The sequence below is a fragment of the Apium graveolens genome, chromosome 4 (genome assembly GCF_009905375.1).
Source record: "Apium graveolens cultivar Ventura chromosome 4, ASM990537v1, whole genome shotgun sequence".
NCBI lineage: Eukaryota > Viridiplantae > Streptophyta > Magnoliopsida > Apiales > Apiaceae > Apium > Apium graveolens.
Window position 1 is genome coordinate 239,685,416 of NC_133650.1, and position 17,500 is coordinate 239,702,915.

A 17,500-nucleotide genomic window follows, 5' to 3' on the forward strand; every position below is an offset into this window, starting at 1 on the left:
CCCATGAGCTTGGGTTCGTTGCAATACTTTTGCCCTAAATATTGGAGGCACTACTGGTATGAATAGAAGTGCGAGATTTACACAAACCATAGGAGCTCTAGTATATTTTTACATAGAAAGAGCTCAACATACGCCAGAGGAGGCGGTTAGAGCTAATCCAGAATTATGATTGGGAGATTCTTTATCATTCGGGGAAAGCCAATATGGTGGCTGATGCCCTTAGTAAAAAGGAGAGGCTCAAGATGATAAGGTCTTTGGGAGAGTTTATAAGAGATTTTGGAAATAGAAGTGAAGGTAACCGGAGCCGGTACCGAAAAACTGTTTGAGATTGTAATACAGTCCGAATTATCGGAAAAGAACATATTGTGCCAGAAAGAGTGATGAATGAAGGCAGAGAGCCAACAAATAGATAAGAGGTTAATACCGAGAAAGATGATAAGGGAATAATGAGGTATTCCTATAGAATTTGGATTCCAAATGTTCAAGAGCTTAAAGATGAGATCTTAGATGAAAGTCATAGTTCAAGGAATAAGATTAAGGGCAAACCCTGAATGTGATAGTCAGGGAGGACGCCATCAAGATAAAAGGAACCCATAACATAATGAAGTGGAAAATGAGGATTTTAACGTATAAGATAACCCCAAGTATGGGAAAAGGATGAAACATTTCATACTAAGGAAACAGAAAGTCGAGAAAGGAAAGGAGACTCGAGACGGTACTCCTATACGGCAATTCATGGACCTGTCTGAAAAGAACTTAGACTATTATCCCCAACCACCACCTTGAGGAAACAATGCAGTAGGAAATTCTTTTAGGACCTTTAAGTCTCTAAGCTCTCAGAGTTCCAAGGAACAGGTTGACCTAGTCGAGGGAAGAGCCTAGCTAAAGGAAATAGAGGAATCAATTGAGATTCTAAATGATTGACGAATCACAAAAGACTATTTTTGTCACTTACCCTCCTAAGAGAGAGGCCACCCGCCGGTGAAAGGCCAAGGAAGGCACGGAGCAAGAGATTATAATAAACTGATTAAAGTTCAGTCAATTGTTTTCAGGAAGGTACTTCCCAAAGTTATGGAGATAGTGTAAAAGCTTTAGAGCCAGAACAAAGGCGGACGAGTATGATGAATTGTGAATCTAAGTTGTAAAAAGTTGTCAAGATTCGTTCTAAGGACACGAATCCAGAATGACGGGATGTTTGAAATCAATGCTTATGTTGTGTTGGTTCATGAAATAATGATAAGAGAAAGGAAAATTAAAAGAAATTGAAGTGGAAAGGAATATAACGGCAATAGAGTTTGAGGAATGATAAGGGAGTTGGGTATGAGGAAACCCTAAAGACTCGTAGCAATAGAAATAGAAAAGTATGTAATCGTCAGGATGAGGGTGATTCACCATGAGTTAAATTGATGGTGGAAGGCATAAGAGATACATATATTTTATTCCCTGTAAGTTGGGAGGATCCGAGGAAACCTTGAGATAGTTCGAAGGATGAAAAATAAAATGCGGATAGACTGAGGAGACAAGGGAGTAAGAAATTAGGAAAAATTGAATGAAGGAAGTGACCTTCAAGAATGTGAAGTGTAAGACCGGTGGCTTGTTACCCAGAAAGGGAAACGCCAGGTATGAAAGATATCCCAGCATTGAGGTGACTATTGAGATAAACAACAAAAGTAAATGAGGAATTATTAAGAAGAAGTTCACGTTGAACATGACCAATATCTTCCAGAACATCCTTGTTATCGTTACCAAATTAGGCAAGACAAGCGGATAACCGTTGTTATCTTTTGGAGGCCATATTGATTGACCCCATTTTGAATACAAATGTTATTATGAAATTAGACATGTACTATCGAGGTGGGAATGATTGAATAAGACACTCTTATCAGGGATATATGACTTGATTTATCCATAGAAGGATGCAGGTACCTTTTAAAGGTGGAATTAAGGATAGAACATCGGTAACTTAAAATGAATCCTAGGGGAATGCATAAAGGTTGGCATTTCACCCTTAATAGGGACAGTATGAGTTTTGACAGTATGATTGGGAAAGGGTTAAGGTAACAACAACCTTTAAGGATCAGTGGAGAAATTTTTCAGAAGTATATAGACAATGGTTTTAGTATTAGTAAATGGTATTTTGATATGCCCTGTATCTAGAGAATACAGGAGGAACGATTCAAGGATAACTTTAGAGGTTTTACAAGGAGAAAGGTAATATTCAAAATTCTCAAGAATAGAAATGTTGATAAAGGAAATGTGTCGTAATTATAATGATGCCAAGTGGGGCACGTGTTACACCACGAGAAAGTATGGATCGAACCAGTAATGGTCAAAATTGTTCAGGGCAATTAGGGCCTAAGATAAAAGATGTTCTAAGTATGATTGAGAGTCAGTCTTGACAGTGATTAGCCTCCAAAGACTGAGGCAATAACTTATGGAAAAATGGTGATATTTTTTTTTACCCATCTGATTTTAAGGAAAACATCTTCACATAAGCTGTGATTGAAATGAGGTAGAAAATTATTTGGAGGTGGTTAAAATGACATTGACTGTAAGGAAATTTTACTATCAGGAAAGGCCAAAGAGGTGGCCGACACTTTAAAGGTAAGAGGATAATTATAGGCACTTGTGCCAAAAGAATACAGTGATGATGGTTAAAGCTGTGAAGGTTGTATTATGGTTTGGAAGATTGACATTGCTTCTGATGACTGTGCAATACCCAACCGTAATAGTAGTTGGTAAAGGTTTAATTCGTGTAATCTCCATGACCGGGCTATCTATCTTAGAAGGTCCTATCTTGAGATAAGCCAGGACCATGTTTCAAAAAGGACTAGACGAACCTTTGAGTAAGTCTTCTATTTAAGGCATATGATTTAGAATGGTATTAACCTGCTATCGTTGCTTTGATTGAAACTCTTCTGCAATTTTATCTGCTTCATGTCATGTATGTATGTCAGGATCATGAGTGTTCTTCATGAATCAGAAATGGTGATTATGTTACCTCCTTAGAAGGATTTGATACGACATGTATGGACTCCGTATGGTTAGCTATTAAGACTTCATGGAAAATGAATGACTACAGTAGGTCAGTGGTGGACCATAGTAAGGCAGCAGTGATTCTACGAGTGATGAGCTGATTACAACCGTGAGAGTTGTATTCGAATGGTTGTTGAGATTGAGTACCACTAATCGGGTCGTGGTAGTGTATAAGTTATCATTGATAGACTAATTAAGTAGAGTGTCTACCTAGTGAATATTTATTCTTTCTTATCAATAGAGAATCGTATTATTATACAAGGAAGGTTGCGGTGCAAGCATAGAACTCTAGTAACGATGATGTCTAGAATGAGATCCCAGGTTCGATTTTCGAAATCGAGGGAGTTTCAAAGGTGATTGTGTATAAGCTCGAGGAAGAGCATGGGTCCAGAGAATGATGGACGGATTAGCAAATATTTAGGCATGTGAAATACGATGCTATAATACTTGATGTTGATATAAATACGTATATGTTTTGTTCTCATATGACAAACCTCTATAGTTCAGAGGTAGATTCCAAGCCAGATATTTTATGGCAATAAAATTTTTACGAATATACAATTCTCTTCAGTTCGTTCTTTTCTCTCCTTTTCATTTCATATAAGCTGAGAAGAACAACCCTTCCAGAAGGGGAGGTATTGCCGAATGACTATCTATCTGTGTGATAGAAGCCGAGTAGGATACCAGCTATTGTTTAATTGCTTGTCAAGTACTAAAGGCTGGCCACCTTCTGTACTAACTATGCGATATAACAAGTGTTCATGATCATAGTGATCTCTCAACAAATTCATTTACTTCTATATGATTGATCAAACTTTGGGAAATAGAAACAGCTGAAAAAGGAGTAATAAAGTTGTGGTAGTATTCGGAATGGAAACACATTCGTGATACTAAGGTTGACGTGGTTATTAAAAGGTTATAGAACGCTAACGAGCAAAAGTATAACCAGTATAATATTAGGAACGGAAGGTGATAGCAATTACGAACTGGAAAAGAATGGGTATTGAGAAGCAAAAGCTATAATGTTAGAAGCTATGATGAGAGTCTGTGCAATAGACTTGAAAGAATTTGGAATGATCACTTAATGCGGATTGAGTTATCTTACGACAATAGATCATATGTCAGTATTGAGATATCGCCTTAGGAGATCCTTGAGGGAAGACAATGTCGATCTCCCTTATGTTAGGATGAAGTTGTAGAGCGCAAGATGCTCGGACCCGCAGTAGTCCAAAGGACCAGGGATATAATAGATCTAATCAGAGGACGACTGGTAGTAGCCAGGAAGGACATAAGAAGTATGTCGATTTGACACGAAAGGACAAAGAATAGGAAGGAGGGAACCTTGTATTGTTAAAAGTATTCCCTTGAAAAGAATTAATGAGGTTCGAGAAGAAAGGAAAGCTAAGTCTACAATTTGTTGGACCCTTGGATATATTAAGACGTTTGGGAAGTTAGCATATGAGCTAGCCCTACCCCCGAACCTGTAGCAAGTTCATAACGTGTTCCACGTATCAATGTTAAGGAAGTGTAATTCGGATGCCAGACAAATAGGGGCATATGAGCGCATAGACATGCAACCAGACGTAACCTATATGGAGCAACCAGGAAGGGTATAGAGTAAAAAGGAACGAGTGCTTAGGAGAAGGGTTATCAAACTAGTAAGAGTTTGATGGTAGAACCACAATGTGGGAAAATTGACTAGAGAGTTAGAAAGTGCAATGCTAAGAAAGTATCCCTATTCATTTCTATCTGATTCTGGGACGGAATCCTTTTAAGGAGAGGAGACTGTAATAACCCCAATTTTTGGGAATTTTTGAAACCCTTATGAATAGTGCTTTTGCTGAATGAGAAAACTTTTCATGCCACACTATGTAGGGGTTCTGATATGGATATTCTAAGATTTTATTAGTACTTTATATGGGATATAAGTGTATATAAAGATCGTCAGAATCCAAATCCGAACACTTTGATTTTTCCCGGAAATCCACTAGATACGGAAATAATTGAGTATAAGGTAACAGGATAAAAGGATTTAAATTAAAGGATTATAAGAGAGGATCATAAAAGGAATATAATATATTGAGAAAGGTTAAGGGAACCTAAGTAATAAGATCCCGGGTATGATCCCTCAAACGATAAACGAAAATGAAAGTTAAGCGAACCGTATAACAGATCAGCGGTCATTAGGCAAACAATTAGAAGCTAATCAAAGAGATTAGAAGAGATGATGACATAGCAATGTGACATAAGCATGACATAAGGGGAAGGAGATGTGGTTGATTTTTAACCACAAAAAATCAAGGGCAACTAGGTAATTTACTAAAACAAGACAAAAAGCAACCAACCAAGCCAAAACATTTCATTTTCATCAAAAAACACAAAACCCCCATTTTCTTCTTCAAGCTCTCGGCCTCTTTTCTTAAAAAATGAAAGTCCAACTCCTCCACTTGCTATTTTACAAGGTAATTATCCTAGCTTCTCCTAGTTAAGTTACATACTTCCTATAAGTTTAAGCTTCTAATTCCAAGCCAATCTTTTTCTAGAAATCAAGGAAGAAGATGGTGAATAGTACTTTCTTGAAATTAATTTGTGTGTTCTTGATTTCTTTGAAAGAACAAGCTTGTAGGAGGTTAGATTAAGGCTTTCATGGGCATTCCAAGGATCTTTCATGGATTAAAAGCTTCAAGGAAGGTATAACTCTTCATGATCTTAGTTTTAAGTTTTGTTGTTTAGATTTCCTAATGTTGAGATGATGGGTTAGTGTAATGGGTTTGTAATCATGTTTAAAGCTTGTTATGAGTAGTTTAGTTGGTGAGAGGCATGATTATTGTGTGTTTAGAGATGGGTTGATTTTGTGATATTTTTGGAGTTGGAAATCTTGGTTATTAGTTAATGAACCTAAGTAAAGCTTTTAGTTCATGTGGGGAATAAGTATAAATTGTTAATGTGGAGTTGTTGGGGCTGTTATGATGTAGTTTGGATGGAGTTTTTATTGGGTTGTGATTGTGGGTTGAATTGGGGTTGATTTGGAATGGTTTAATTTGGGAAATCGCGTAAACATAGCCGTCGTACTTTAGACTGTTTTTGTGCATAACATTAGGACCCGAGAACCCCCTGCTAGATGTTGACCATTGCCATGTCTAGATAGCTCATGTTACGAGCTTCGTTTTGATATGTAGTTCGTTCGATTCCGATGTACGGTTTAGGAGAAACGACCGTTTCAAGTAACGGCGTTTCGCGAACGAAACATTTCCCCTCGCCTTACTTTGAAACATAGGTTAAAGACCTTAAAGGACTAATTGAAGTATGAAACATTTATGTAAGGTGTAATAGGCAGTTGGTAAGACACTCGCGAAGGAATCGCCTTAAAACTCATAATGGTTAAATTATTAAAAATGGTGGAGCCGAGGGTACTCGAGTGACTTAAGAGAATTAGTAAGCGCAAAACAAGCGTTAGAGTCTAAGTTAGTTAAAGTATAGATTTACAAGTGACTTTGGTTTAATTCCAACTTACTTGTTGTTTATAGGTTACCAGACTCGTCCCGAGCCATTCGTAACCCCCAGTCGCTCATGCAAGTTTTCTACCCGTTATAACTGTTGTTGTGATGTATATATGTATATGCATTATCTTGCGATAGATGCATGTTGGTTAATTAGCAAATGTTGCAATATATTGAAGCATGCTGCTATGGTATATATATATATATATATGCATGCCTGTTTCGTATTCTTTCCATATATATTTGTTGATTCAGTTGATAATACCTATGCTAGAGGATAGCAGTATTTTGCATATACCCTTATTATAAGGACCCAAAAGGTGAAAACATTTTCTAAAACCGGGAGTCGAGGATCCCGAGTAGATTTTGTATATATGTATATATATACATATATATTTATATATATATGGTTATAGTTTTCAAAACTATTAATCGAATAAGGTTTATTCGATAACTTTATTTATTTAATGAATATTATTATGAATATTCATTCGAGGGCTTATGACTTCTTTATTTTATTTAATGAATATTATTATGAATATTCATTCGCGGGCTTATGACTTCTTTATTTTATTAAATGAATATTATTTTGAATATTCATTCGAGGGCTTATGACTCTTTATATTATTTATTGAATATTAGTTCGAATATTATTCGAGGGCTTATGACTCTTTTATATTATTATTGGATATTACTTGGATATTCATTTGAGGATGTATGACTCCTTTATTTTATGAATGTTATTTATAATATTCATCCGAGGTATTATGACTCCGCTTATTACTGCAATATATTCTTTATTTTATTAAAGAATAAGGTGTCAATAATCAAACTTATTTTCAATTATTCAAATAAAGATAGTACTTTCGTATAAGTATATCTTTGGTTATTTAATACTCGTTTCAAGTATAAGTTTTAATACTTCTACTTCAATTATTTTTATAAAGATTATTTTTTATGGGAATATTATTTAAATAATAATATTCAGACATTTTCTAAATATACTGGGGACTGATTTACTTCATTAAATCAGCTTTACTCCAAACACTCTTTAAAGTGTTTTCGAGTCTTCAAAATGATTTTTAAAAGTTAGAGCGGATCCCAAAACTCATTTTTATATTTAAGATCTTCCTTTTTAAGGAGATTTAAATACTCGCTCAAAACCTGAGGGATCCGGCTCTGTGGTGTATTTTATATTCGCAACAAGGTTGCAGTTTTGGTAAATGAATTGATTACTTACCCAAGGTTCGGGAAGTAAGTCCATCTATTAAGTCGGCATAAGCAACATGGGCTCAGTGGGCGTCCATGATAGTGTAAGTGGCTCAGTGGGAGTCCATCAAATGCATAAGTGGCTGAGTGGCAGTCCAGCATAAGGTCCTATTGAGACCAGGGTGATGACCAGTGGGGAATTCGTCCATCTACTAGTAGAAAAGGTTACTTATTGGTATCTTTGCCTGATCAGCGAGATACCTGGTTTATGCCAAAATTCTTTTCCTTTCCAAATTTATTGGATATTGCAACTCTGTTCATACTTTACATGACAGAGGTTTTCAGGAAATATATAAAGAAGATGTATATGTGGATATATATATATCAGAACTTAATGAAGTATATCCTAACTTTATTTCCTTTAATAATATTTCAAAGATTGAATCTATTCAAGTCTTATCTTGTGGTCTCATCAGTGGGGTGAACTTTTGAAATTAATTATAACTTGAACGGTGGTAGTTCAAGTAGTATTTGGAAAAGATATAAGTATATTGGAGTATCTTGTAACTTCATCTTTTAAACTTATATCTAGTTAATAATTGTCTTATGAATGACAAAGATTTTCAGAAAAACGTTGAGACAAGGTTAGATATATTAGATCACCTTGCAACGATACTTTTTATACAGTTACAAACTGGAACTTTGTGTATATTATGCATGAAAGAGGACTTCCAAGATTTTGAAAAGTATATATGTATATATATATATATATACTGAATATTTTGCAACTTCATCGCATTAAAATATCAAACTTGGTTCATTTCTTTTGACCAAGAGTTTCATGAGTACTATGAGAAGGCTCATATATTGTTAATCATTATACATATTATTTTGGTGGGCTTGCTGCTCACCCTTGCTTTCTTCTTTCATCACACAACATCAGATAGACAAGATGAACAGGACCAAGCTCCCAATTCGCGAGCGGATAGGAAGCATTCCGCAGTTTCCTATAGGTGTTGAAGTCACTGTAGCTGAGGTAGGGAAATACCAATAGACTAGGCTTCAACTTTTGATGTACCGGATTATGTATATTTATGAATTGTAATAATGGCAAAGAAAATGTAAATTTATTCAGAAAACCTTCTAAGGTGTATTGGCAGATAATTGTGGAATAAAATGACTTGTGATTATTTTTGGATGTTCATCTCTGAGACTATAACGTGTGGTGTGTGTGTTTATTGTGGGGTCACAGTACAGAGTAGTTGATTAATTATTAAGGTTGGGTGTTACTAAGGGAAATGGAACTCATGACAAGCCGGATCCCCGACCCCGGATCTGGGGGTGTTACATAAACCAAAAGAATGATGGCAATACAAGTAAGTTAAGGATCTTTTGAAGATGTAAAATTTGGAAGATTCTGAACATGCCAAAACTACTTACCAACATAAACCACTAAAGCTTGATTAGTGTAACTCAGGTAAAATGACAAGCTGTAGAGGTATGACGAGCTCACTCTTTTACTCAAATGCTAAGAGACAACATGTAATGTTCTCAAGATGCCAATGTGCAAGGTCCAAGTGGATCCTAGAGAATCCAATCGTATAGCTATTAACAATATTATTAGATATCTTAAGGGACTACCAACTCTTGGAGTAAAGTACCCTAAAGATATTGTGCTTAACATGTTTGGCTATATAGATATAGATTACGCAGGTTGTAAGAAAGACAGGAGAAGTATCTTAGGAAGCTGTCAACTTCGTAAAAGAAGATTGATTTCTTATTATGATAAGAAACAACCTCAAATCCAACAACTCTATGAACACTCTATGACAAGGCACCTTCACACCAGGTATCATTTATTTCGAGAGTGTTAGTCCCTTAACAATATAGCAAGAATTACAAAAGGGGGGTTGAATGGAATTCTTGAACCTTTTTCTCGAAATAAAAATGTTCAACTCGAATATAGATATAAATGTTGTAATTAGCACAATACGGAATAGAAACTTAATTGAATCAAAACATAAGTAATTAAAACAAGTCTTTAAAAACTTTCTGGTGGATTTAAACAATTCCACCAGAGATATATATTATATATCGAGAGGACTCTGTGTGCAAGAATGCTCACAGCTGCTTACAAATTGAGTTGCTGAGAATACAGGGAAATGCTAATAATTCTGCTTACAAAGATTTCTCTGTTTTGTGTATCTCAGCTCTCTTTTTCTATTTGCTACATTTTTTATTTATATATCACCAAGATTACAAAGTTAAAAAAGACTGAACAAATATAAAAACTATCAGTCTTAAGCTTTGCTGCTTTTCATCCTCTATTACCCGGTTAATGGGCTTCCACAGTAGATTTGTATACATCTCGATGGCTGTGCTCATCTTTCACTGTTCAACTGCTGTTTGAATTCTTTATTAGTTGAGTACATGACCATCCGTCGGGTTGTTGATCATCCGTCGGTTGCTTTGTAGGTTATCCGTCGGGTAGCAATCAAGCATATGACTTCATTTCACTTATACAGAATTACAAGACATCATTTATGTATAATTAATCAACCTATTCTGCATATCTAGTTAAAGTCAACATGACTTGTATGCTACTACAAATTCTATACAAATGTGCATACATAACTGTACTACAGACTTATTATTACATAAGCTATTCACTCGATGGATAATAAGTTAACATCCGTCGGGACTATGATGAGTTATCCGTCGGGACTGCCATGAGTTATCTTTCGGGACTATAATTCTTATCCGTCGAGTGATATATTATTTCACTAAGTAAAATCCACTTAGATGTTTTGTTTATGAAATCATCAAGTACACAACATATGCACAACAATCTCCCCCAATTTATGTCTACTGGAATTGTAGCCATAAATTAAGAGGTACTTGATGATAACAAAACATCCTAAACATACAGCTTTAAAGATAAGTAGATAATACTGAAAGTTCTTCAAATAATCAAAGTGTACAAGGTTTGGCTCACAGTCATTTTCAAGATGCTCATCTAGCCTGAGCAGATTTTTCTAGTTCCTTGAAGGTCTGGATCTTCTTCCAAGCTTTCTGTTATTTTCCTCAATCTGATTTTGGAGCTTCCTGTGGAATTCCAGTTCATCAGATTCTGAGAGATCTAGCTTTTCTTGCATTTCTAAGAGAGTCTCATTGCTAGAGATACTCAATTAATCTTCTAATCTGAAGAATCTTCTCACACCCTTGTCATCCATGAACTCCATCAGCCAGTAAGGCCTTAGATGCACTTTTCTCCCTATGTATGGGATGATTAGAGTCTTTGGGAGTGCATCTTTATCTCTAACACTCCTTAGTTCTTCAATCTTCTTCAATACTAGTCTTCTCTCAGTAACATTGAACCCAAAGTTCTTCTTGAAGGATGAATAAACTTTAATCAGTACATCTTGGCTCTCTTGAAGAATCTTGTGAAGTGGCCACTGAATCTCCCTTCCTCCTTTGTACTTGAACACCAACCTTTCAGGTAGGTTTCTGTATGCATCAATTCCCCTTACTTCATCCAGTTCATCAAGATAGAGATTTAGATCTGAGAATTCTTTGATGTCACACAAGTACAAGTAGTCTCCCCTGTTGACTTTGGGTTTAGCTTTAACTACTGATTTGGATTTGAGAGGTGACATCTTCACTTTCTTGACTGCCCTTGACTTTGTCCTTTTTGGCTTGCTAAGGATTGGTAAGCTGAAGTCAGGAATTGGTATATTATCCCATTCTATTGGCTCATCCTTTGGCACAATAGGTTCACCATGAATATTCCTGTAGGGATCCACCACCTTTATGTCTTCAAATACCACAGAGGGCTTTGATGCTTGAGTTGTAGTTGGTGTGGATTCCTTAGGAAATTGATCTTCCAATTCCTTGTCAACAATGTCCAGTTTCCTTTTTGTTCTTCTAGCCAATTCTTTCTTCCTTGGGGATTTCTTCTGTTCTTCAATTTTCTTCTTTGATTCAGCAGCTTCAGATGGTTGAGAGGGAATTTGTTGAGATGAATTCAGAGCCTGTAGCTTGGCCAAGATAGCAATCTGCTCTTTCTTTTGTTTAGACTTCTTTGCATCTAGAGCAGCTTGCTTCTTTTCCTGCTTCAATCTGGCTTTTTCTTCTCTCTTTGCTTGAGCAAATTGTGGATGTCCAGCTACCACACAAATTTCCTTTCCATTTCTGAATATCTTAGCAATTCTCCTTTTTGAAGCTGAATCAGCTGGATCTTTATAGAAGACAATTGACCTTGACAGAAGCTTCTTCTTATCAGGCTTGGGTGTCTCATAAACAGTGTCCAAGGGGTTCTTCAAAGATGATTTTGGATAATTTGCCCTTGGTTTTAGAATTGTTTCAGCCTTTGGAGACTTGATGCAGGAAGATTGTCCTTTTTCCAGATAATTCATGCTCATCTCATTCACACGGATTGGCTTGACTTGAGAGTGATGGATGGCTGACTTAACTGGCTCCTTGACAAGTTCAAACTTTTTCTGTATCTCCACATCAATCTTATTCCAGTTGATCAAACTCAACTTTCCTTTTTTAGCAACTTTTAAGTTTGCTGCTGCTGCTTTAATCAGATCTATACCATCTGCAACTGGTGGCTTGGAGACATTAATTGAAGGTACAATTACTTTGCTGATTTGTACTTGAAATTTCTCCCCCTCACTTGGTCCTTTCTCCCCCTTACTTGATTCTCTCTCCCCCTCACTTGGTGCTTTAGCCAGTTGCATAAGAAGATTTGTCTGAGTCTATTGATTTTGAAGAAGGATAGCCACTGAATTCTCAATAACATGAACCCTATCTTCCAGCTTGGCCAACTTCTTTTCAGAATCTGATTCTCTCCTCAATCTTAGTAATAGATCTTGCATGGTACCATATGGCATGACTGAATCCAGCTTCTCAGAGTTGTAGGTCTTCAAGTCAGCTATATCCCTTTTTAGTCATCCACACTCAGATTATGTCTTAACTGCTGGATCTTCATAAGATGTAGAGAGTCTAGATGAGCTTAAAGAATAGCCTTGGTACCAGCATCTGAAGTTTCCTGAAGAGCCTTTTGAATAGCCATCACTTGCTTAACCAAAGATACACCAAACTGTCCTGGTGTAGACTCCTTTGTCCATGCCCATTCAGGTAAACTTGAAACAGAACTTGGGCCTTCACCTCCCCCTAAGTTCATGCTTCCATCCAAAGAAACAGAGTCATCATCATTAGAATTTACTTCAAATTCTTCAGATGGCTCACCAGCTTGAGAAGGCATCCTATTGACAGCAGCTTTATCTATTTGAAGAGATTCTGAGGTGTGTACTAAGTTCAAAGTCTGTTCTGCCTCCACATGGCCCTGAGCAGCCAACAATTGATAGGCTGACACAGGATGAGTAAAAGTGTCAGCATCCAAGGAAATGTTATCAATTACACTTTGTAATGTTGTTGAAATTGTCTTTCCTTTTCAGCATCATCCACAATCATTGACTCACTAGCAATGGCTGGATCCACCCTTATTTCTCCTGTACCTGCTTTTCTCTCATAATCTCTCTTTTGTTGCATCAGGGTCTCACCCTGGCTCCCCACCCTCACACCCTCACCTTCACCTACTAAGGTGGGACTCCTCTCACTCATTTTTGCCAATCCTGAATAAATGGATTGCTGAGTTTCACTCTTTTCCTCTCCTTTTGCCTACGAGCAACCCAGCCTCTCACTCAATACACTCTCCTCCCTCAGTCCTAAGAGTGACTGTACAACCACTAAATCTTCTGCACTTGAAATAATTGAAGTTTGAAGTTGTGTAGAGATACTCGACGGATAAGTGATATCCGTCGAGTGAGTGGTAATGCTATCCGACGGATAACTGCTGTTAAGCTTATCCATCGGGATACAATCACTACTCGACGGATGACCAATATCCATCGAGAGAGTAGAAATGAATGAGGTGGGAAGAGAAACTATTGTTGACTCTGTGTTAATTGAAGATATTTGAGGCACAAATGTTACAATAGAATCTGAAAGAATTGGCAAGTGAGCCAACAAATCATCTAAAAGATTATGCTCACTTGCACTAGATTTTGGCTTCCCTAACAGAGTTAAAGAAGGGGAATCAGGAATTGAAGTGTTTATCATATCCACTTCCAGAGAGTTTTTCGGTGAGTATGGTGTTTCAGATGCTTCTATTATTAGAGATTTTGGCTGTGACTCCACATTTATTGGAGCCACATCAAACTGAATTTGAGAAAATGCAGGGACTGTGTCTTTAGCACCAGTTTGCATTGTGTGTGTGCCCTGTGCATCCCCAGTGGTTTTGGATTTCTTCTTTCTTGTGTAATTTTGGGGTGAGCTTGTGTCCCTAACCCTTTTGGCCTGTGCTCTTGGCTGAGAGCTTTGTTCAATAACTACATCCTTTTGGGAGGATGCAGCTAGAAGTGAGCTTTTGTCCTTTTTAAGCACTGCAGTTTGTTGAGAAACTGCAGTGTGGCTAGACTGGGATTCACTCAACTCCCCAACCTTCTCCTTGGGGTTTCTTTGATGTTCACCCCTTCCCTCACCTAACTTACGCTCCTTCACACTCCCCTTTTTGGCTTTGGTGGATTTTTTAACTGGTACCTTTTGAGAGATACCAGAGGGGGTTTTCTTTGATTTGGATTTAGAAATAACAGTTGTTTTGGCAGCTTTGGTAGGCAACTGTTTGGTCATTGTCACAGTTGTCATAGCTACACCTGAACTCAAAGAAATTGAGGAGGTTGGAATAGTTGAAGGGATGGATGAACTTACCTCATTTACCTGAGGTGCCTGCATTACAGGAAAGTAGAACATTGGCACATCCCTGTGATGGTTGGCTCTGTTCAAGTCTGCAATGATTCTTCTCTCTTGAACCCAACAAGCCAGTTTGTTGTTTGGGTTCTCAAGCACAATTTCTTGACATAGATGGTTAGCCAATAACATGAAAAATCTAGCATAATACACATTCTTACCTCTTTTATCTAACTCACCTAGTTTAAAACCTAACTCAATCAAGACAAGGTCACTGAAATTGTAAAATTTATCTGTGACTAGCATGTATAGCATGTTAAGCATGGAAATGTTTACAGAATCAAAATTACTGATTTTTCCAGAGAAAACCTTAGTAACAACATCACACAAGAAACTCCACTCCTTCCTAAGACCCATTCTTCTAATATCACTTAGTTTAGAAGTAGGAAGTGCATAATGCATGGAATTAAGCATATTGATAAGATCAGTGTCAGTGTGTGGTGAAGTCACATTATTATCAGGAATTTTGAAACATGCTTTTATCACATCACTATTGATACATAATTCGTTACCTTTGATGGTTAGAGTGATGGTCTTGTCAGTAAAGTTGTAGATTGCAGTGGTCCACATCTCTTCAAAAACTTCACAGAAAATTGTGGGTGATTCCAGCATGGCGTAATTTAACTTGCAGTTCTTCACAAAGTCCATCATCTTGTGATAGTCTTCTGATTGTTGAATACTCTTATTGACCAAAGCATTGAAGTTGTTCTTCTCATAAATGAACCCAGTTTGAGACATAATCTTTACTACAGGTAAAGGTTAGAGAAAGAAAGCTTGAAGAGAGAAAGAGAAGATTTGCTTGAGAGATAATGATATAGAAGCAGTTGAATTTGAGAATGATAAAAGAAAATAATTGGAGTGAAATAAGCTTTTATACTATCTCAAAAACAACGGATAAAAATAATAAAGAAGAGTAAATTAACCAATAGAAATTGCCTAAAATAGCCGTTTAAAAATAAACTGTAAAAATTCCACCCATTATCCGTCGTGTAATGCTTACAAACTGTAAGTATACTCGATGGATAATGTTCAGGGAATTAACAGCTGAGATTTAGACAATTCGATGGATGAGGATAAACTGATATCCGTCGAGTTTTAAGAGATTCCAGAAAGGTAATTATTTTTATTGGCAAATAGTATATCGACGGATGACTAAACTCGATGGATAAGGGTCATCCGTCGAGATGCAAATTTTGACTTAGCCAAAATTTCATCCAAGACTTAAAAATTAGCTACATTTCTGGCTACTTTTCAACTTGCAAAATAACTTAGATAAATTAAGAGTAATTAAGCATACCTAACTCACTTACCAACCTTGAAAATGTGGATTCATCCAGTGGCTTGGTAAAGATATCTACAAGTTGCTTCTCACTTGGAACAAAATGTAATTCCACAGTACCATTCATCACAAGTTCCCTTATGAAATGGTACTTGATGTCTATGTGCTTTGTCCTTGAATGTTGCACTGGATTTTCAGTGATGGCAATTGCACTTGTGTTATCACAGAAAATAGGAATCCACTCAACTTGCAAACCATAGTCTAGCAATTGATTTTTCATCCATAAAATATGTGCACAGCAACTGCCAGCAGCAATATATTCAGCTTCAGCTGTAGAAGTAGAAACTGAATTTTGCTTTTTACTGAACCAGGACACAAGCTTGTTTCCTAGAAATTGACAGGTTCCTGTTGTGCTCTTTCTGTCAATTCTACAACCTGCATAATCTGCATCTGAATAACCAGTTAGATCAAAACCAGAATCTCTAGGGTACCAAATGCCAAGTTTTGGTGTTCCCTTGAGATATCCGAAAATTCTCTTAATAGCTATCAAGTGAGATTCTCTAGGATCAGCCTGAAATCTAGCACACAAATATGTAGCAAACATTATATCTGGCCTACTAACTGTTAAGTACAGAAGTGAGCCAACCATGCCTCTATAACTTGAAATATCCACAGACTTTTCAGTAGTGTTTAATTCAAGCTTAGTTGCAGTGGCCATGGGAGTTTTTGCAGATGTGCAATCCATTAGATCAAACTTCTTTAAAAGATCAAAAATATATTTAGTTTGACTAATGAATATTCCATCACTAACTTGCTTAACTTGTAAACCAAGAAAGTAAGTCAGTTCTCCCATCATACTCATTTCATACTTACTTTGCATCAATTTGGCAAACTTTTTGTAAAGTTTCTCATCTGTAGAACCAAAAATAATATCATCTACATAAATTTGAACAAGTATGCTAGAGCCATTAACATTTCTGAAAAAAGTTTTATCTACAGTACCTCTTGTGAAGTATTTTTCCAAAAGGAACTTTGATAAAGTGTTATACCAGGCTCTAGGTGCATGCTTCAGTCCATAAAGTGCTTTCAGAAGATAATAGACATATTCTGGAAAATTTGGATCTTCAAAGCCAGGAGGTTGACTGACATATACTTCTTCCTCGAAATCTCCATTCAGAAAGGCACTTTTGACATCCATTTGATAGACCTTGAAATTGGCATGGGCTGCATAGGCTAAGAAGATTCTGATGGCTTCAAGTATTGCAACAGGAGCAAATGTTTCATCAAAATCTATTCCTTCTTGCTGACAATAGCCCTTAGCAACCAATCTAGCTTTGTTCCTGACTACTATGCCATTTTCTTCCATCTTGTTTCTGAATACCCACTTGGTGTCTATTGGATTCTTTCCTTTAGGCTTGGGTACCAGCTTCCACACTTTATTCCTTTCAAATTGGTTTAGCTCCTCCTGCATAGCTAAAATCCAATCAGGATCTAACAAAGCTTTTTCTACCTTCTTTGGTTCTTCTTTTGATAGAAAGCTGCTGTTTAGACATTCTTCCTGAGTTGCTCTTCTTGTTTGAACTCTAGAAGACACATCACCAATGATAAGCTCAAAGGGGTGATCTTTTGTCCATTTCCTATACTGAGGTAGATTAGCTCTAGA